This window comes from Hyperolius riggenbachi, chromosome 3 (genome assembly GCF_040937935.1).
Source record: "Hyperolius riggenbachi isolate aHypRig1 chromosome 3, aHypRig1.pri, whole genome shotgun sequence".
Lineage (NCBI taxonomy): Eukaryota > Metazoa > Chordata > Amphibia > Anura > Hyperoliidae > Hyperolius > Hyperolius riggenbachi.
The window spans coordinates 175471043-175493344 of record NC_090648.1 but is presented as its reverse complement, the minus strand read 5'-3'; the positions used below and the strand labels follow the sequence as shown (position 1 = coordinate 175493344).

Below are 22302 nucleotides of genomic sequence, written 5' to 3'. Positions count from 1 at the left end.
CAGGGGGAGGGCCAACTCACATGTTGTAGCTCCACCCCATTGCACCCACACAAGTGTAATTACACGGCGCAGTGTGGTGTCAGAGGGGGTAAAAGTGTTGTACCTTGTCAGACACTTGGATGACGCTCTGCCTGACTAGATCTGGCATCTAACTCTGTGCATCGGTGAAAGATAGTACTGGCAGCATCATACTATTGGTCTTAGTACAAGACTCTGGATGTCTCTTTATAGTTATTGGTCAAAAGCTCATTAAGGGTGGCTTGCGGAATTAACACCTTAATAAAGGGAATGAACTGTGTGCTATATTAATAGTAATATTGATAGTAATATGTGTTCCAAAAATCAATAAAGTACATAAATTGTTTAATTGTTCTATTCCTCCCAACATTGCAGATTTGACTTTGGAAAACTGTGGAAAACTTTGGTGGGCAATCCCACAATGCATCTGGTCTCCACAACAGCCAGTCAAAGGCCAGCACCGAGCAGTGGCATGGAGTCCTGTATCTCCTGACACCTGTGATCATATAGGACATGGCCTCAATTAAGTCCTTTAAAGAGGCACTACAACAAATTTAATAACAAATAAAATATAAAAATAATGGCATGATAAAATTAATGCCATGTTCGATAAAAATGAATCATTATTAAAAGCAACAAGAATGCTAACAGTAACTTTTCCTCCAGGTTATGTATATGTAGGAGCCATTTTCACTGTGGATATAGATACTTTTCTATCTCCAACATCTTCATAAGGTGTTTTGTTGTTGTCCTGGGATTGATTTCCATGTTTCAAGCCAAAGCAAATTCTTGAGAAAAGGCTGCTGCCCCAAAATGTCTGCCTGTTCCAATTTTTGTAATTGTTCTCCACCATGGAATAAATGGCATTATCCCAGTGTCTGCCTGTTCCACTGGCTGTGATTGTTCTCCACCATGGAATAAATGGCACTGTCCCAGTGTCTACCTGTTCCAATGGCTGTGATTGTTCTCCACCATGGAATAAATGGCAATGTCCCAGTGTCTGCCTGTTCCAATGGCTGTGATTGTTCTCCAACATGGAATAAATGGCACTGTCCCAGTGTCTGCCTGTTCCACCGTGCTGTAATTGTTCTCCACCATGGAATAAATGTCACTGTCCCAGTGTCTGCCTGTTCCAATGGCTGTGATTGTTCTCCACCATGGAATAAATGGCATTTTCCTGGTGTCTGCCTGTTCCACCGTGCTGTAATTGTTCTCCACCATGGAATAAATTGCACTGTCCCAGTGTCTGCCTGTTCCACCGTGCCTGTGAATGTTCTCCACCATGGACTAAATGGCACTGTCCAGCATAGCAATTGAACATCTGAGTCTCTTTGCTTTGGGTATAGCTGTACGTTCATGGATTGCCATCATATCAGGCAGCTCCTGTTCAAAATATCTGCAAAGTCTTGTTGAGCCCTTGCTCCACACACGTGTTTGTGAAGCCACATCAACATCATGCTGTAATCTGTCAGAATAGGTACACAGAAATAGCTGGATACACCACTAGGTCTACTCATAGGAGCTCTATCTTCTGGACATTCTATTATACCTATTGCCATTTGCAAAATCTGTTCTCCACATTTGAAAAGAGGAAATAACATTAACAACCGGGGCACCACAGGCATAAATAATTATATGAAGCTACACCAGGCTGTTGAGTGGAATGCTTACTCGGTTTAGCGATCAGAGAAGCTGGTTCACTCTACTCTCTTCTCCTGTTACTATAGTTGAATCATCATCCTTCACTCCCTTTCCTGTTGATTCCACAAAAGGAGCCTCCACTACCTCTACTCATAAGGAGGTTACTTTAATTCAGCTTGTTCTGCCACCAGCAATGGCAGATCCAGAAGTAAGAGGCACAAGCTGGAACTGGAGTCTCCACCATGCCCATCATTGATATCCAAATGAACATATCATGTACTGGTCTTACTTTCCACCCTACAAGTTTTTGGATGACAGAGAAAACACCTCACTAACCTTTCCCATGGTCAATATCTCTATGCTAGTCCTGACTCCTGACCAGTTTCAAATGCTGCTTTCCTGTCAATTGGTCAACACAGTTTCCTTATGTTACTTTGAGGCCCCTGATAACTTCCCGATAGCAGTCTCCTAGCCAACAAGAAAGTTATCCTTTCGCTGGATGATCACATGATTCACAATGTGTCCTTATGACTGCAACGCACTGCTAGTGGCACAGTGCACATGGCCACAAATGCATGCTTAATTGTTATCTTATTTGTTATCGCTTAAATCTTGCTCTTCCATACATGGTTACTTGAATTTCCATACACTGTTCTAATGATTACCGCTGTTTTGCTAATGATTTTGTCCTCCCATCCACCCTGGTTGCCTCTTCTGTATACAGAATTTCCAATGCCTTCATGTTTCTGGAATTCTCTCCTGAAATATTTTCAATCAGCATTCATGAAACTTTGAAATTCTCAAATACAATCTAAAAATGTACCTTAATAAGTTTATAAACTGACCTAGAGCATTTCAGCCATTTATTAATCTTCCAAGGTTTTCTTCTAAGCTATGAAATAAGGAAACCCCAACTTTTACTGACCCACATAACCTCTTCAAATGTCCACCTATTATCCACTTGGAGTATAGGATTGTACGGGCAGGGCTCGCTCTCCATATCATATCACCATGTGTATCGTAGCACAACACCTCTCAAGAAAACAACCTCCACAGCCTTGCCTCCTTCTTGATAAACAAAGACTGGATGAGGCACCCTCGATGATATACAGTATATGTAGGTAGCAATAACAATAGTGAGAAGTGTAATGTCTTACCTTCTCAGAAGAACAAACCAATGATAATGGAAATAGGTAAATTTATTGATGCACATAAGACAATGCGTTTCATGGGTCTCTGCCCGCTTCCTCAGGTCAATTACAAGTGCCTGTGATAGTTCAGTCTCGATCGTTGGTGACTAAGATAACATTAGGTGCGATTGACACCTGGCAGTTTTCATCAGAGCCCCTAAATCTTAAAGCACTTTCAAGGTTACCCCTACTACCATGGCCAGCAGGCACATGTGGCCTTTCAGTCCCTGGTAGAAGTCAAAGGTGTCTGGATATCTGCCAGTAGCCATAGGTTTCCCCCCAATATCTGTCACCGCTTACAGTATATGTGGCCTTCAACATCAGCCAATACCCGTTGTTGGCTCCCAATATCTGCCAGAAGTCTTACGTGCCACAATTTCTGTCTCCCTCAGTGGTTAGCAAGCACCACAAAGCTGAGGAAATACAGAGGAACAATGTAATTATACATGCCATCCACAAAAGGAAAATGCATGGTGGCAAGGAGTCCCCCTGAAGTGGAATGGGCACTCCTTGTGGGCAGAAGTTAGTATTTGATAGTATATATGTACTGTGTGGTCTTCTGAAACCCTATACCAGGCCACAACACTAGATGATTATTTCTATAAGAAAAGCAACATTTGTGGTGTTGACTTTGGCACTTCAAAGGTGTCGGAATTATTATTGCAAAATTGCAAATACCACTTTCCACCTTTATAATAATGGACAATGACAATCACCAGCAATCAGCAGCTGATGCTTCTTTCAAATCGTTGAAAAACATCACTATAAACTCAAATTTTTAATTATTATCTAAATATATTATAACTAGAAACGGCTAAATCCCCCAGAGATGCAAACTAACCATTTGTCCAGCCATGCAGGCTGTGGGCTCAAACCCACTAGCAGCCTTTTCTAAGCGTTAGTGATTTGAAAAGCTCTTGCTAATGCAAGTCTATGGTTGATTTTTTATAAATTCACTTAAGTGGGATCACACTCATAGCATTACATTAGCAAGAGCTTTTCAAATCACAAGCACTTAGAAATGGCTTACAGGGGAACTTCAGCCTAAACAAACATACTGTTATTAAGTTACATTAGTTACGTTAATTAGAATAGATAGGTAATATAATCTTTTACCCACCCTGTTTTAAAAGAATAGGCAAATGTTTGTGATTCATGGGGGCTGCCATCTTTGTCATGGGGGCAGCCATCTTTTTGGTTGAAAGGAGGTGGCAGGGAGCATGAGACACAGTTCCAACTGTCCTGTGCCCTGATATCCCCTCCCAGCTGCACACACTAGGCTTCAAATGTCAAATTCAAAATGTAAAAAAAAACATGCACCAAAACAGCAGAACGAGAACAACAACATGAGAAATCCCATCATGCTTTGCACAGCATAAGGGGAAAACTGCCTGGGCAGTTTTCTTCTGTGCAGCTAAAAATGAGGCTTGTATAAGAGAAACAAAGTTCTGATGCTGTGAAACTGTTAAAGAAACACCAGACCTTTTCAGTGCTGCTGAGTCGATTTCTAGTCTGGAGGTTCACTTTAAGTAACGTACTGCTAGTGGGTTCCAGGCCTGAAGGCCAGTGGGAAAAGGGGCCCTTTAGTACGCAGCACCTCTTTCTACAAATCCAAAAGAGATGTATAGACAACCAATCCACACTGGAATCCTTGGTGGTTCATTCCAATTGAGGATTCCATCAAGGATTCTGGGTGAGAAAGTCACTGAGAATGCATCACTGCAGGCGTCACCAGTATCCACAACCATGATTTGCACCATCATTTCTTAACGTTGTAGTATCTTTGGTGGCCCCAAGTATTTAACACCATAGTTGTGCACTTGCTAACAGGCCTGCATTAATAGGGCTGAAGCATTTGTACGTATTGCTACAAAATAACCAATCAGCTTCTGTTTGTCTATTTTCTTAGCAGGTTTAAACAGAGAATAAAAACAAAACAGTATGGTTGGCTGCTATGGGCCACAAAAGATGCCTCCTTATATTTTTTTTCATCTATAAGACTTGCTAGAGTTTCACAAGTGTAGGTAAAGCATTACAATGATCCATTCAGAAGACACAACTTTACAGGATGCTGAAAGAACACTGTGAAGCACTTAATAATTAGGCAATGCCCTTGCTTATGAAATTCCCAGTCTTTCATTGTTACATTTGCATTAAACGGTCATTAAACACAATTCAGAAATGCAGAAATCAATAAATAAATCCTTTATATAGAGCCATCAAATAAACCTACATCCTTAAGTATGCATGTGAGAATACAACCAAACTGAATTCACATTAAATCTATATACCAGGGCTGTGTTTTTGCACTTATATAAAAGAGTTCTTTCTTTGGTTGGTCTTAATTAAAAATAACCCAGGACTCTCTGCTGCTGCTACTGTTAAATGGAAAACATCTGGCAAAGTTTTCCACTTTATAAGTCACTAAAACTGATGAAAAAAAAAGTGACTTACCATTGCCAAGAATATTGGATATCTTCTTTACAGATACATTACGGCAACGTGAGTCCCCTGATGGAGAGTGTATGGCCGGTCCATGCTCCTGAGTGCTGTGCCTGAAGCTCCTCTGTGGATTTCCCTCCTCTGCAAGACTTTCATACACTTCTTTCCTCTGCTCTTGCTCAGCAGTGACGGAGTGGCTTGCCAGTAAATCATAATTGCCTGAGTCTCTGCATTTTTAAATACCGCCCAGTGAGACACATGTGTATAAAAGAGATGCTATTTCACTGAATGAAACCACTTCGGGCTTAGCCTTTTTTCCTGTACCACAAAGCAGTGAGTGGGACCTCAGACTTTCCCTCACTGAGTGGCCAGTCACACATAAGGTTGCTGGAAGCTCTGTATGTTAAATTGCTTGTGTTACACACTTTTCATCATCCTGTCAGCAGTGAAGTGGTTAAGTAAGTGCTGCCCTCAGCTACACTTTCTTTCTTCAGCAGCTGAGTGTCCTGCTGGCTGGCTCCTTCTTTGTTTATATAGTTCAGCAGTGCTAAACATTACCTGCACACTCCATGCCTAAAATTAAAATGAACCAGTTAGGGTCTAGAGGGGGGGAGGAAAAAAACGACCTCTGCTTGCTTTACCAGGAAGAAAACGCCTTTCATAAAGTGTTTCCAGGCTTCTAGAGGGTGAATAATGTCTGTGTGGAGACTGTATGAAAGAGAAAAAAAAACATCAATATGACATGATGGGGGCGGCAGGGTTTACTGGCTCATAAACATATAAAGCAGTGTGCAGAGTACTAAATGTAAAGTGTTAGTCTTTAGATCAATTTCATTGTCAGGTTTTGGTGTTTTTTTTGTTTTGTTTTTTATAATTGCTATGATTGCATGACAAGTGTTTCCTTATTTTGTGTTACAAGAACTTATGAGATTTTTTTAAAGTAAGTTTTAAGTAAGTATTTTTGGTTAACTCATTTTTTTAAAGAGACACTGAAGCGAAAAAAAAAAATATGATATAATGAATTGGTTGTGTACTATGAATAATTACTAGAAGATTAGCAGCAAAGAAAATATTCTCATATTTTTATTTTCAGGTATATAGTGTTTTTTCTAACATTGCATCATTCTATATTATGTGCAGATTACACAACACTCAGCATTCAAAATGATTCTTTCAGAGCAGTCTGTGAACTAATGACCTCTCCTCTGTCAGAGAAAAAGGAATTAGTTTAGTAACAGATGAGATAATAAAAGTCAGATAACAGCCCTCTCCATGACTTTGAAAGTGGTAGAGATTAATGGCTTTTTTGCATAGAGATAACAACTGGAGTTTCTTAACTCTTCCTGTACTGGAAACAATTAGACTGATGTATCTGATCTTAATGTTTTATTTCTTAGCTGTACTACACATACAAATCATATCATAATTTTTTTTTCGCTTCAGTGTCTCTTTAAGTATGCTATTTTATATTAGTAAACATTGTTATATTATTGTCTTTATTTACTTTGGCAGGTTTCTCAATTTAAATTATTCTCCAGATCACATTTTGATGGGGAATGTGATTATGTTGATGATGATAATAATAATGTGGTTTGTTATATGTAATCTAAATGACCTCTACTCTTCTTTTTTTACAGCAAAGGCTGCTGTTTCTATGACCCGATGATTACTAACAAATTAAATTTAAACAAAGCAATTAGACCTATTTAAAAATATGCAAACAGGTGTGTACCCAACTTTTTGGGGATACATTTTACCATCATCAATATTTGCTGTCCCAGTCTGGACACATCTGTGTAGAGTCTGTATGTTCTTCCCATGTTTATGTGTGCTTCCCAAAAACATAAATGTAAAGTTACATTGCACGTGAACTGAGAGGGATATGGAGAAAGCCATATTTATTTCTGTTTAAATTATAACAGTTGCCTGGCATTCCTGCTGATTTCTTTGGCTGCAGTAGTATCTGGAACACACGCCTGAAACAAGCGTGCAGCAAATCTAGTCAGACTTCAATCAGAAACATCTGATCTCCAGGCTTTTCCATGGTCTATTGCTAAAAGTTTTAGACACAAATGACCAGCAGGACTGCCAGGCAACTGATAATGTTTAAAAGGAAATACATATGGCAGCCTCCACATCCCTCTCAGTGCAGGTGTACTCTAATAACCAATCTTTCCAGTGGTCATCACATTTTAATTTTGACCCATTGTTTACCAATTTTCTTTATATCACCATTCATATTTCTAAAAAAAGTGAAGAGATTTCTGTGTATATATACTATATATATATACACATATATATATATATATATATATATATATATATATATATATATATATATATATATATATATATATATATATATATATATATATATATATATATATACACACACACACGGTATAAATCGTTGGATGTTACGATAAAAAATGTCAGTTAAATATATCATATAGGAGACACACACAGTGATATTTGAGAAGTGAAATGAAGTTTATTGGATTTACAGAAAGTGTGCAATAATTGTTTAAGTTCCCTGGCGATATGCCCGACACAGTGTCGTGCTAGCCGACGCAGGGGATCGCATGGTCCCGGCCATAGCGACAAGTTATGCTGATTGGGAAGCTGCGGCTGTTGCGGGATCGCGGCCGGGTGAGTGTTGCCAGCGGCGATTGGGGGGGGGGGGGGGGGTCGGAGAGGTGGGCAGCATAGTTAGCTAGCCTAGTGCTAGTTAACATAACAAAAAAACATTTAATTTAAAAAATCCCTCCCACGGACGCAGCCTCTAAACTGCATACCGCCAGGGAGGTTAAACAAAATTAGGCAGGTGCATAAATGTGTGTCATTTTATTGATTCCAAAACCTTTAGAACTAATTATTGGAACTCAAATTGGCTTTGTAAGCTTATTGACCCCTGACCTACATACACCATTGAATCTAATTATGAGAAAGAGTATTTAAGGGGGTCAATTGCAAGTTTCCCTCCTCTTTTAATTTTCTCTGAAGATTAGCAACATGGGGGTCTCAAAACAACTCTCAAAAGACCTGAAGACAAAGATTGTTCATCATCATAAATCAGTAGGAGACCTTGGGCAAGTCTCCCTAACACTGCTACTGACTATAGAGCACGCCCTAGTGGCTGCAGCTCTGTCGTTTTGAGTCCGCCAGGAGAAAAGTGCGATATAAATGTTCTGTGTTTGTCTGTGTTTGTTTGTGAGGTAAAAAGTAAAAAAAGTTGAGCAGGCGTGTAGAAAACGTACCGAATACGTTTTCACAATTGGGAACTGAGCCCATGCCAGCCAGGTATTTTAAATGTTAAAACTACAGGCATGCAATGCACAAATCTTTGTGCATTGATAATTAATGAAAATTTTCCATGAACTGTATTTAAAAAATGAAGGCTAAACTAGGACTTTAAGTCTACAATTATTATGATGTTGTATTCCTATAGCACTGACATCTTCTGTGAAATAGCCCTGAAAAGCGCTGGTGATCAGAAAAGCTCTTTTTAGTGTAAAACAGCCATAGCAGAGTCATAGACTAGTGTTCCTAGTTTGAGAAAAAAAAAAAAATGGGAGGGGGGGGGGGGCAGTTAACTTATTTGTATGTTTTTTGGATTGTGGGAGGGAACTGGAATGCCCAGAGGACTCACACAAACATGGAGAAAACAACTCCATACATATAGTATCATGGCATAGATCCAGTCTTGCTCACATTTTAGATTTATATTTACAATACATAGACTATATAGAACCTACAAAGAAGCACCACCCTATACACAGGGTACAATTAGCCAAAAGTGAACCTGTCACTGAACTGCACCAACCTGTTGTCCTATGCTCACATTGGTTTAACGCCATGAAATAGCTTCCTTCCCTCACCTTTAACTACTGGAGTATAGCTGCTGAGAACAGAGTGTTATCATATAGCATTGTTTTTGCATTAGATACATCCCAATGAGCTCCTGAAGGCACAAGTACTGTATCATGGTATGACCCCCTGTGATATAGTTTACAAATTACACCATTGTGCCCAGGATTCATGTATGCATTTATTTATATTTACATTCATATTTGTGTTAACATCTCACCATGACATTGCATAATAACATTATTCACTAGCTATAAATATTAGTGGCTTTGTGATTCACATACAGAAGTCAGCCAGTATTCTTATATGCCTTTTGGTGTGTATTGCAGCCTTACATGATCAAGTCAAGGGCTATAAAAAATGTCTTTAAATTGCAACATCATTGTGATACACCCTCTGTCTACAACACACAATTAAATAACACTAGACATCAGCCTGCCCGTTTACAAATGGGCGCTAGAGCTCGGCCGCGACCCCCTCAACCCAGTCTCCCACCTCCCCCCTTCCCCCATAACGGCCGCGGACAGCCGCAACGCATGTGTACATGTCCAGCCCCCTGCAGCACATCTCCTGCTGTCCTAAGTCCGCCCGCGTGCCGCACATGTGTGGTGGGCAAAATGCACGGACACAGGACGATGCAGAGACACGGGTTTTATTATATAGAATTATCATACATTTCATATGTGTGGTAGCTGTCTTCTTATTATTAATATTTATTAATATTACTTTAAAATACAAGTACTACTATGATGCTAGGTTTTATTTTGGCCGATTGTGCTTTATGCATGTGATAGAATGCCTAAAACCAAAGCTTTTTTCTATTGTACTTCTACTGCACTGTAATTAGTTCCTGTTACATTTTGTGTGTAAGATTATGTTTTGTTTATAGCTTTATGAGTGGTCGCTGCTGGTAGCCTGAAGCATAGTTGGACATTTTTTTTCTTATTTACAATAAATAAAATATCTGTATCCACGGTAAAATGAATCATTAACAAATAAATAACTGAATACACAGTAATAATAACCAGAGTGCAATGTGTTAGTCTGGGATTGGATTGTAGTTGAAAGCTGTGAAGAAAGTTTTAAAGGATGCCAGTTTGTGACCGGCACACCCATCCCAATGCAGATGGATTTCACATCACGCTAGCTTTTGCCACAGTAACGTTTTCACAAACTCAAGCCCTTTATACCTGCAACAGCTACATATTGTTACCTTCACCATTTTCTTAAAGCAGTAGGATTAGCTATACTATGCCAGGGAAAAAACACATATCAACAGTAGGTAGATAAATACTTGATCTGCTTACATAACACATGTATTATACTGTCCACGTTTTGATTTCAGTGAGTGTTATATAGTAAATTAAGAGAATTCTGTTCCTGGTGGGAACCATGTCTTTTGCCCACAGTTTAGGCTAAATCCTGATGTCATTTCTGCCCTTTACTTTTTTTTTCTTTTCTCCTCCAATCGCTGAGTCACCTCAGCCTTGCTTGTAAACACAAGTAATCAGGGGATCATGTTTCAGATAAGCAGCTAGGCAGGGAAATAAATGGAAGAGGAGGAATATATAATAGATAAAAAGAACCCCCAGCATGCAACTGTTTGGCACTGACTACTAAAGGGCCAGTGCTCCTTAAGTATGTGATAACTCCAAATCATAACAGCAGAACAAGTTTTGAATGCAGGATTAGCATCTTTATCACGTAAAACACTCAGACCAGTTACTGTTGAAATTTGATTTTTATGGTGACAATCCCGCTTTAAAGAGAATCTGTATTGTTAAAATCGCACAAAAGTAAACATACCAGTGCGTTAGGGGACATCTCCTATTCCCCTCTGTCACAATTTTGCCACCCCCGCCGCATTAAAAGTGGTCAAAAACAGTTTTAAAAAGTTTGTTTATAAACAAACAAAATGGCCACCAAAGCCGGAAGTAGGTTGATGTACATGTCCACACATAGAAAATACATCCATACACAAGCAGGCTGTATACAGCCTTCCTTTTGAATCTCAAGAGATCATTTGTGTGTTTACCCCCTGCAGGTCTCATCCACTGAAGAGTGACAGGCTGATTGTTTCTTCCTGCAGACAGCTCCGGTGTCTGTAATTCCTCAGTATTTGACAGCCCAGCTCTTTTCACAGCCTAACAGAGGATGATTTATCCAGCTTGTAAAAGATAAGAGAGAAGAGAAGCTGCCCAATCTAAATAACACACACGGGAGTGTGCATAGAGGGGGCGTAGAGGGGGGGGGGGCGTGCATAACAGATCAACAACACTGAAGAGTCGGCAGCCTTCCAGACACAGGGCGTCAAATCCGACAGGGGAAAGATAAGTTGATTTATTACAGAGACGGTAATAGTAGAAAGTGCTGCAGTAAGCCAGAGCACATTAGAATAGGTTTAGGAACTTGTAGGATGGTAGAAAACAGGATGAAATTTTTGTTACAGAGTCTTTTTAAAGTGGCATTATACTCAAATTTCATCTATGGTCTAAAGCATTAAACACAGCATAAAATGAACAACTAAACCCATCTGACTGTTTTCCAAGATACTGGAAGGGTTAAAACACCAGCTTTTTACCTCATTTAGCTATTAAATGATAAGCTTGCCTTGCCAGCCAGCATTACCAGATTGTTTTGGAAGTGGAATGAACTGTGTAAACAAGGTGGGAAAGCTCCTGTTGTGTTTAGGTGGGAAGTTTGTAATTGTTGTCTCCTTTATTTGCTCACTGATTACTTAATTAGGAGTCAATCTGATCATTTGTTCTGCAGCAGGCAATTATATCAGTTAAGGTAGCCATACACTGGTCGATTTGCCATTAGATCGACCAACTGACAGATCCCTATCTGATCGAATCTTGCCTTTACTGCAAACAGATTGTGAATCGATTTCAGCCTGAAACCGATCACAATTTGTTGAGTTGCTCCTGCCGCCTGCCCCCCCGTATAGATTACCTGAAGCTGGCTCCGGGTCCACTTCTCCGCGCTGCACCGCATCCCAGCATAGAGCGCCCTCTATTTGAACTTCCTGGTCACTGGAGTGACACAGGAAGTTAATGTACACTGGGATGGAAGCAGGAACAGAGCGGTGCAGCGCGGAGAAGATGCCCGGGAGCCAGCGTCAGGTAATATATACCTGTATCGGATCGGCCGCCGCTAGCGACGCGCTCCCTACCCGCTGGCGATTGACGGTAATTTCCTGCACGGCGCGATCTACAGACCGATCCGATTTCGGGAGGAAATCGGATCGGCGGGTGCGTTTAGCGTGAACGATTGGCAGCAGATTCGATCCCAGTGATCGAATCTGATGTCGAAATGGCGGCAAATCGGGCCAGTGTATGGCCAGCTTTAGTTTCAGTGAGGTGCAAATATGCATTAAAATGACAGAGCAGTCTTATAGTGTTTCATATTCATTTTTTACTGCGTTTAATGGATTAGAGCAAAAATGTAATTGTGAGTGTAATCCCACTCTAATAAATCTTAGGCTAGGATCTAACTAAACCACAAAAACGGGGAAAATGACTAGGGTAACAATTCCACCACCATCCAGAAGAGGAGGGAAAACAACATTTCTTATAGTCTATATCAGTGGTCCTCAAACTAAGGCCCGTGGGCCAAATGTGGCCCCCTGAGGCTTTTTCACTGGCCACCAAACACCAAATGTATAACTTATCAATGTGGCCCACTGCACCTTTAAGTATCGGTGGCCCAAATATAGGATAGCAGTGCTGGCACCATCCATCCACATACAGTAGAAGACAGCGAGCAGTCATTTGCTGGCTTCCAATCAGGTTCATCAGGTGACACTTCCGACCAACTGGACGGCAGGTTGTCACCTGGGCATGCTTCACTGTCTGGTAAACAAAGACGTTTTTCAGTAGCCGCATGATTGAATGGCTGCTGCTGGGAGCTTTCCTCCGGGCAAGATTTGTGAGGGGGGGGGGGGGATCAATATGTAGATTCAATGTAATGTTTTTCAGCATCAATTTATGTATGTACCGGCCCCCCAGCAGTCTGAAGTATGTTGACCCGGCCCTTGACCGAAAAAGACTACTGGTCTATTTGAATCAAAATCACCCTTTTGCCTGTTGAAATCATGCATAATCTAATAAACGGAGGGTTAAAGCAGCAGCCTAATTTGCCATGGTTACCAGAGCTCTGGAAAAAAGCAATAGTAACGTCTACGGAAAGTGTGGGACGCTTTGTTATTATAAACACTTGCTGACTAGAGGCAGTGGCTGTACCAAGAATGCAACTTCAAAAAGAGAGACGAATAAAGTAGCATTATGCTGTATAATGATGACTGTAAACCGCCTAGTCTGGCCCGCCATGGCAGGCTGAGCGTTGCCAGCTTTCATCTTGGGATTCTGGTTATATTATGCAAAGGACATTTCTATGCAGAATAAAGTCACTAATAAACAAAAGCCTAGATCACTATAAACCTGGTAAGACTGAAGACAAGAAAATCCTCGAAATTCACACTGAGCATGTGGACCTCCCAGGAAACACCTACAGTTGTGTATAGAGACCACATGTTTTTAGGGCCCACAAAAGAGCAAAACATCAAAAAGCATAGAACATATAGAGAAAAATAACAAAAAATAATTGTAGTTAAATCTGGGTAATTAGGCTTATGTGCTGACTGGTATAGTAGAATATGGATCAATTTTAGGGAGGGAACCTCAATGCTGGTGAATTGGCCTAGTACAAAATCACTGCAATCTATTTTGGAAGCAAAGATCGTCTGTTTTGACAATCCAGTTGATCTTATCACTATCAGATTTTCAGCTTGATGAGTGTGTGTTTTAAAGAGAACCCGAGGTGGGTTCTAAGAATGTTATTAGCATACAGAGGCTTGGTCTGCATATAATGCCCAGCCTCTGTTGCTGTACTGTTTCCCCCCAGCCCCCCTCTGCGCTCTGCTATGCCCCCATAAATCATACGCCGTGCTGGCGACATGCAGCGTGTCGCAGCCGGCTGTGTACATCTGTACTTGTCAGTCTCGCCACTCCCCAGCCCTTCCCTCCAATCAGCGGGGATATGATTGATGGGGGCATAGCAGAGCGCAGAGGGGGGCTGGAGGGAAGCAGTATAGCAACAGAGGCTGGGCATTATATGCAGACCCAGCCTCTGTGTGCTAATAAGATTCTTAGAACCCACCTCGGGTTCTCTTTAAATGCATAGGGTTAATGATTTTTTTTCTCTGGATTGACAAGTAAACACTTTTCTGTCTACTAATGGATGAAAATTGGTTTGGGGTATGCCAGGAGAATGGTCCTTGCCTGACTGGATTGTTCCAAGTGTAAAGTTTGTCAGGGGGTTAAAGCGTGAGGTTGTTTTTCAGGTATTGGGATCGGTCCTTTGGTTCCGGTAAAAGGAACTCTGAATGTTTCAGGATAACAAGACATTTTGGACAATTTCATGCTCCCCACTTTGGCTGAAAGATAGGCTAAATCCAAATGACTTGTTGCTGTGTGCATCGAGGTTCATGCATGCTGTGTGACGCATACACTACAGTCAACTTTTAACGTGCACATTATTAGGTACCACATTGCATGCATCGCGTTACTCCAATGGGATCCGGTGCTCTGCACTGGTAACACGCAGATATGAATGTACCCTTGCAATGTAATTGCATTGCGTTAATGTGGTTATATTGCCTGCAGCCATGGACTGCAATGTGTAAGTGTGAAAATAGTCTTATATAGACTATCAAGTAGACCAGGGGTACCCATTAGGTAGATCGCAATCTACCGGTAGATCGCAAAGGACTTAATGGTAGATCCCGACCCCACTAGATTTTTCTTTCTGTATACATGTTATGGCCAGAACCCGAAGTCTTCGGGTTCTGGCCGGTCAAAACGCGAAGTGGCCGTGCACCTGCGGCAAATGTTAGAAATAAAAAGATACCGGCCAAATGAATGCATTTTGTGGCCGTCACTCTGAGGCCAAATGTATCCAACTGGGCTAATTTAGTTAATTCCTCTGGCGGCAATGTAATAGATGAAGCCGCCTCTTTGGCTCTGCCTCCTCCCCCTGTCCCTCTCCTATGCAAGTTTGGCAGCCGGTGACACGCGTGTCCACGATCGTTCGTAGCGACACTGAAAAAACATGATAATTGGCTCCTGTACATTCCAGTGTTGAACAGAATAGGGTTTCCAAAATACCATATTACTACCAAATAAGGAATTGTTGTATTATGTGGACTAGAATATTTCTGCATAGATATAGTACAGAAGCACTGAACAGGTAAGGCTCTGTGCCCATTACTGGACTTATTTCTTTTTCTTGGCAGTGCAATTTAAAAAGCAGAAACTAGAAACAGATAATTGCACTGCTGCAGTTTTATTTTACCCTAATAAGATAAGATCTGAACAAAATGAAAAATATAACGTAAAACCAAGACAGAAGTTTAAACAATAGTACTGCCGCTTGGTTAAAGTGTGAATAGTCTCAGGGAACATGATACTGAAACAAAATGCTTAAAGTTTATTACAAAACTGAGAGACCACCTGGGTAGCAGTGAATATGCCCTGGAGGATAAACATAATGAGTTTGGAGGGTTGTGTTCAGCAGAAGTGCAGAACATGAACTACCAAAACACAATCATTCGCAAGTGTTGAGAAACATGGAAGAACCAGCATTAGGCCTGGAAATCAGATGTGGGTTCACACTTCCGTTTAGAACAATTCAGAGAAGCCGTCCAATCACTAGAAAGAGGTAACAGGCCATGTGTGTTTGTTGCACAATAGAGTTGGACTTAAGTTCAGCAAAACTTGGTCCCACAGTTTGCGTAGCTAGTTCATTGCTTTTAAATAGTCAACAGGGAAATATAGCTTAAAATTAAAGTAACACAAATTGCAGGGTCAGGGTTACGACAATTATTATACAGTGACCTTATTAATACAGTTTCAATGGGAGCTGTCAAAAGTGAGTGTTCGGTCTTGGGCTGTATTCCACAAGCAGCCATGCTAAAGCTTTAAGTCACAAATATACTGAGCATTCTTATTAGGAAATATGGAGACATTCCCTTTGTTCAGTTCAATAAGAGGTTAAGCATTGTCCCAATCACATTATGACGTGATATACACTTGGAGGTAGTGGGAGCCTGATAAATAATCAATGCAACACATGCCTGTTGTATGTTGCCTTCACTGCAGATACAGCATGATCTGGTGAAACGCATATAAATGAGGCTGCCATTTGGGACTAGTGTTGGGCGAACATCTAGATGTTCGGGTTCGGGCCGAACAGGCCGAACATGGCCGCGATGTTCGGGTGTTCGACCCGAACTCTGAACATAATGGAAGTCAATGGGGACCCGAACTTTTGTGCTTTGTAAAGCCTCCTTACATGCTACATACCCCAAATTTACAGGGTATGTGCACCTTGGGAGTGGGTACAAGAGGAAAAAAATTTTTAGCAAAAAGAGGTTATAGTTTTTGAGAAAATCGATTTTAAAGTTTCAAAGGGAAAACTGTCTTTTAAATGCGGGAAATGTCTGTTTTCTTTGCACAGGTAACATGCTTTTTGTCGGCATGCAGTCATAAATGTAATACATATAAGAGGTTCCAGGAAAAGGGACCGGTAACGCTAACCCAGCAGCAGCAGACGTGATGGAACAGGAGGAGGGTGGCGCAGGAGGAGAAGGCCACGCTTTGTGAGACACAACAACCCAGGCCTTGCATGAGGACAAGAAGCGTGCGGATAGCATGCTTTGTACCGCCATGCAGTCATAAATGTAATAAAGATAAGTGGTTCAATAAACAGGGACCACGCGGCAACGCTAACCCAGCAGCAGCAGACGTGATGGAACAGGAGGAGGCGCAGGAGGAGAAGGCCACGCTTTGTGAGACACAACAACCCAGGCCTTGCATGAGGACAAGAAGCGTGCGGATAGCATGCTTTGTACCGCCATGCAGTCATAAATGTAATAAAGATAAGAGGTTCCATAAACAGGGACCACGCGGCAACGCTAACCCAGCAGCAGCAGACGTGATGGAACAGGAGGAGGCGCAGGAGGAGAAGGCCACGCTTTGTGAGACACAACAACCCAGGCCTTGCATGAGGTACCGCCATGCAGTCATAAATGTAATAAAGATAAGTGGTTCAATAAACAGGGACCACGCGGCAACGCTAACCCAGCAGCAGCAGACGTGATGGAACAGGAGGAGGCGCAGGAGGAGAAGGCCACGCTTTGTGAGACACAACAACCCAGGCCTTGCATGAGGTACCGCCATGCAGTCATAAATGTAATAAAGATAAGTGGTTCAATAAACAGGGACCACGCGGCAACGCTAACCCAGCAGCAGCAGACATGATGGAACAGGAGGAGGCGCAGGAGGAGAAGGCCACGCTTTGTGAGACACAACAACCCAGGCCTTGCATGAGGTACTGCCATGCAGTCATAAATGTAATAAAGATAAGTGGTTCAATAAACAGGGACCACGCGGCAACGCTAACCCAGCAGCAGCAGACGTGATGGAACAGGAGGAGGCGCAGGAGGAGAAGGCCATGCTTTGTGAGACACAACAACCCAGGCCTTGCATGAGGACAAGAAGCGTGCGGATAGCATGCTTTGTACCGCCATGCAGTCATAAATGTAATAAAGATAAGTGGTTCAATAAACAGAGACCACGCGGCAACGCTAACCCAGCAGCAGCAGACGTGATGGAACAGGAGGAGGCGCAGGAGGAGAAGGCCACGCTTTGTGAGACACAACAACCCAGGCCTTGCATGAGGACAAGAAGCGTGCGGATAGCATGCTTTGTACCGCCATGCAGTCATAAATGTAATAAAGATAAGAGGTTCCATAAACAGGGACCGGCAACGCTAACCCAGCAGCAGCAGCAGCACACGTGATGGAACAGGCGCAGGAGGAGAAGGCCATGCTTTTTGAGACACAACAACCCAGGCCTTGCATGAGGACAAAAAGCGTGCAGATATAGCAGCAATGCTTTTTGCCGCCATGCAGTCATAAATGTAATACAGATGAGAGGTTCAATAAACAGGGACCGGAAACGCTACACCATCCCAGATGTTCATTGGTCATGTTACTTGGTTGGGGTCCTGGAGTGTTGCGTAGTCATTTCCAATCCAGGATTGATTCATTTTAATTTGAGTCAGACGGTCTGCATTTTCTGTGGAGAGGCGGATACGCCGATCTGTGACGATGCCTCCGGCAGCACTGAAACAGCGTTCCGACATAACGCTGGCTGCCGGGCAAGCCAGCACCTCTATTGCGTACATTGCCAGTTCGTGCCAGGTGTCTAGCTTCGATACCCAATAGTTGAAGGGTGCAGATGGATTGTTCGACACAGCTACGTCATCTGACATGTAGTCCTTGACCATCTTCTCCAGGCGATCGGTGTTGGAGGTGGATCTGCACGCTTCCTGTTCAGTGGGCTGCTGCTGCATGGGTGTCAGAAAATTTTCCCACTCCAAGGACACTGCCGATACCATTCCCTTTTGGGCACTAGCTGCGGCTTGCGTTGTTTGCTGCCCTCCTGGTCGTCCTGGGTTTGCGGAAGTCAGTCTGTCGGCGTACAACTGGCTAGAGGAGGGGGAGGATGTCAATCTCCTCTCTAAAGTCTCCACAAGGGCCTGCTGGTATTCTTCCATTTTGACCTGTCTGACTCTTTCTTCAAGCAGTTTTGGAACATTGTGTTTGTACCGTGGATCCAGAAGGGTATAAACCCAGTAATTGGTGTTGTCCAGAATGCGCACAATGCGTGGGTCGCGTTCAATGCAGTCTAGCATGAATTGAGCCATGTGTGCAAGAGTCCTACCAGAATCCTCATCATCCTCTTGTGAGCGTTGTGATAGTTGTTGTGATGCATCATAGTCGTCACCTTCCTCCTAGTCTGCTTCTGCTGACCATTCGCGCTGAATTGTGGAAGTCCAACGTGCACCGCTCTGGCCCTCGTCAGTGGTGGCATGAAATTCCTGCTCCAACTCCAGCTGTTCCTCCTCCTCTTCTTCGTCATAGCTTCTGGGGCCAGCGTTCCCTGAGGCGGATGGCCTGATGTTGGTACCATTACGCTGATCGTTTTCTCCTTCAGATTCCCCCAGTTGCATCATGACAGCTGTTTCCTTGATTTTCAACATTGACCTCTTCAGTAAACACAGCAGTGGTATGGTAATGCTGACTGAAGAGTTGTCACTGCTCACAAGCAACGTGGATTGCTCAAAATTTTGGAGGACTTGGAAGAGGTCCAACATGTTGGCCCAATCGGATCCACAGAAGCTTGGCAGCTGTCCGGATGCGCCTCGGTACTGCGCCGTCATGTACTGGACCACTGCACTCTTCTGCTCACAAAAGCGTGCTAGCATGTGCAGCGTAGAATTCCAGCGTGTAGGGACATCACACAGCAAGCGATGGTGGGGGAGATTGAAGCGCTCCTGCATCTTGGCGAGTGCCCCCGAAGCAGTACTGGAATTTCTACAATGTTTGGCCACTCGACGCACCTTCAACAGAAGATCGGCCACGCCTGGGTATGTCCTCAGGAACCGCTGAACTACTAGGTTCATCACGTGCGCCAGGCAAGGGATGTGTGTCAGCTTAGCCAACCTTAAAGCGCGAATGAGATTACTCCCATTATCACACACAACCATGCCCGGTTTCAAGTCCAGCGGTGCCAGCCACAAATCCGTCTGTTCCTTTATTCCCTTCCAAATTTCCTCCCCTGTGTGCTGCTTATCCCCAAGGCAGATCAGCTTCAGCAACGCTTGCTGACGCATGCCAACAGCTGTGCTGCACTGCTTCCACGATCCTACTGCTGCTGGGTTAGCGTTTCCGGATGAGGTACAGCTTTGAGATGCGTTGGAGGAGAAGGAGTCAGAGAGGTAGGTGCTGCTGTTGTTATCCAGTGGGAGGGACGACGGTGCAGCTGTTTGCGGCGTGGGCAACACCCGCGCCGTAGCAGGTGAGGAATCGCTGCCAGGCTCCACAAGGTTCACCCAGTGCGCGGTAAGGGAGATGTATCGACCCTGTCCGAACGCACTCGTCCAAGTGTCAGTGGTGAGGTGAACCTTGCAGGCAACGGCATTCTTCAAGCTTCGGGTTATTTTGCTGACCACGTGCTCATGCAACTCAGGCACTGCAGAGCGCGCAAAGTGGTAGTGGCTGGGAACCACGTAACGTGGGATGGCCACTGACATCATGCCCTTGAAGCTGTTTGTCTCCACCACTCGATATGGCAGCATTTCGCAGGCCAGAAGCTTGGCTATGCTGGCTGTTACTGCCACGGCCCGGGGGTCATTTGCTGGCAATTTCCTCTTGCGCTCAAACATCTCCGACACAGACAACTGAACCGTAGCGCTGCACACGGAAGGGCTGTTGGTTGTTGTGTTTGATGAACACTGGGAGACCTCAAGAGCACTACTCCGGAAAGTGACAGTGTCAGCGTCGTCTGATGTTTGTGAATGTTGTGAACCACGCAATGGCTGGGCTACTGCTGCTGCTGAGGCGGGTCTGGTGGTGAGTCTGGTGAACCCAAGGGAGGCAGTGTTGCTGGTACCCTGTCCTGCCGCGTTTGCCCACAGAGTGGGATGTTTGGATAGCATGTGGCGGCTCATGCTGGTGGTGGAGAGGTTGTTAATACTTTTCCCCCTGCTCAGGCGGGTCTTGCACACCTTGCAAATCGCCATGGTAACATCCTCAGTGCAGTCTTCAAAGAAAGCCCAGACTTTGGAGCACCTGCCTCCTTGCTGGCGATTTCTGTTTGCTCCTCTTTTGCCTCTCACTTGAACTTCCACGCTTGTGGTGCCTGAAATTGCGCGCCGCCTACCTTGTGGCACAAGGCGAACTCGTGCAGCAGTGGGTTCTTCAACAGACTCATCTGTGCTGCTGCTACGACGGCGATGTTCTCGTTCACAAACAAAATCTGGGTCTATGTCCACATTGTCCATACCCTCCTCTTCCATCTCCTCAAACTCGTCATATGTCATTGTGGGGGGCCGCCGCCGTGGAGTAGAGCTCCCCAGAACAACCTCTGCGCAGCTCACTCCAACGTTGTCTTCCAGATCTTGTCGGCCGACCTCCTGCAATTGCAACCCCTCCTGCCCAACTTGCTCTGGGATTTGGGTTTCCGAGTCCTCCTCGGACTCGCCTTGTATTTCAGTGCGCGGTGCATTTCCCACAGTTAATGGTTGTGAATCCGGGCACAACATTTCTGGCTGTTCCTCCATTGACCTTTGAAAGGTGGAAGTTTGTTGGGCTGGGAATAGCTCCTGCGAATACCCCATTGTGTCCTGAGGTAATTCATCGGACTGGTTATCTGGCAGTTGTGTGCGTGGTGTCGCTGCCGGTTGTGTCAGCTTTGTGCCCACTGGCTCCTTGTAACTGGCTGAGGACTCGGACCTCGTGCGTGATGTGCTGGTGCTGCTTAACCCACTGCTGGACGCTTGAGAGGTCATCCAAGTAATTATCTGGTCCTGTTCTTTTGGATCTGTGAGGGTTGTTGTCCTGGACAACATGGGCGGTATTGAGTGGGTTTTCTTGGGTGCTCCCCTGTGGCCTGTACGTGAACCGTCAAGGGAAACACCTCTTCCCTTGCCCCTTCCTCTTTCACCGGATTTCTTCCTCATTTCACTTATCCTTACAGTACACGCTGACTGGCAGCAGTACAGTGGCAGTACAGAAATGCTATACAGTACCACTATTCCCAGCAGCGACACAGAGCACAATGCTATACAGTGGCGGGTGAGCGGTGTACTACTGTTCCCAGGCCCAGCAGACACAGAGTGGAAGTAAACACAATGCTATATAGTCTGGCTGAGCGGTGTACACAGAGTGGCAGTACACACAATGCTATAAAGTCTGGCTGAGCGGTGTACACAGAGTGGCAGTACACACAATGCTATATAGTCTGGCTGAGCCGTGTACACAGAGTGTCAGTAAACAATGCTATATATAGCGTGGCTGAGCGAGGTACACAGTGGCAGTACACACAATGCTATATAGTCTGGCTGAGCGGTGTACACACAGTGTCAGTAAACAATGGTATATAGTCTGGCTGAGCGGTGTACACAGAGTGTCAGTAAACAATGGTATATAGTCTGGCTGAGCGGTGTACACAGAGTGGCAGTAAACAATGGTATATAGTCTGGCTGAGCGGTGTACACAGAGTGGCAGTACACACAA

The 22302-nt window shown here is 43.7% G+C and overlaps 1 protein-coding gene across 3 annotated transcripts in view; it reads right to left on the bottom strand.

Moving 5' to 3' along the window:
- The window catches only part of IL16 (interleukin 16), a 118806-nt gene extending 113330 nt beyond the window's left edge, over positions 1 to 5476 (bottom strand). For all 3 annotated transcript variants that reach the window (XR_011030284.1, XM_068275323.1, XM_068275324.1), the window contains exon 1: positions 5304 to 5476. The gene's annotated coding sequence lies outside the window, so the exon portion shown is untranslated. The remainder of the gene's footprint in view (positions 1 to 5303) is intronic.
- Positions 5477 to 22302: the final 16826 nt, after the last annotated feature.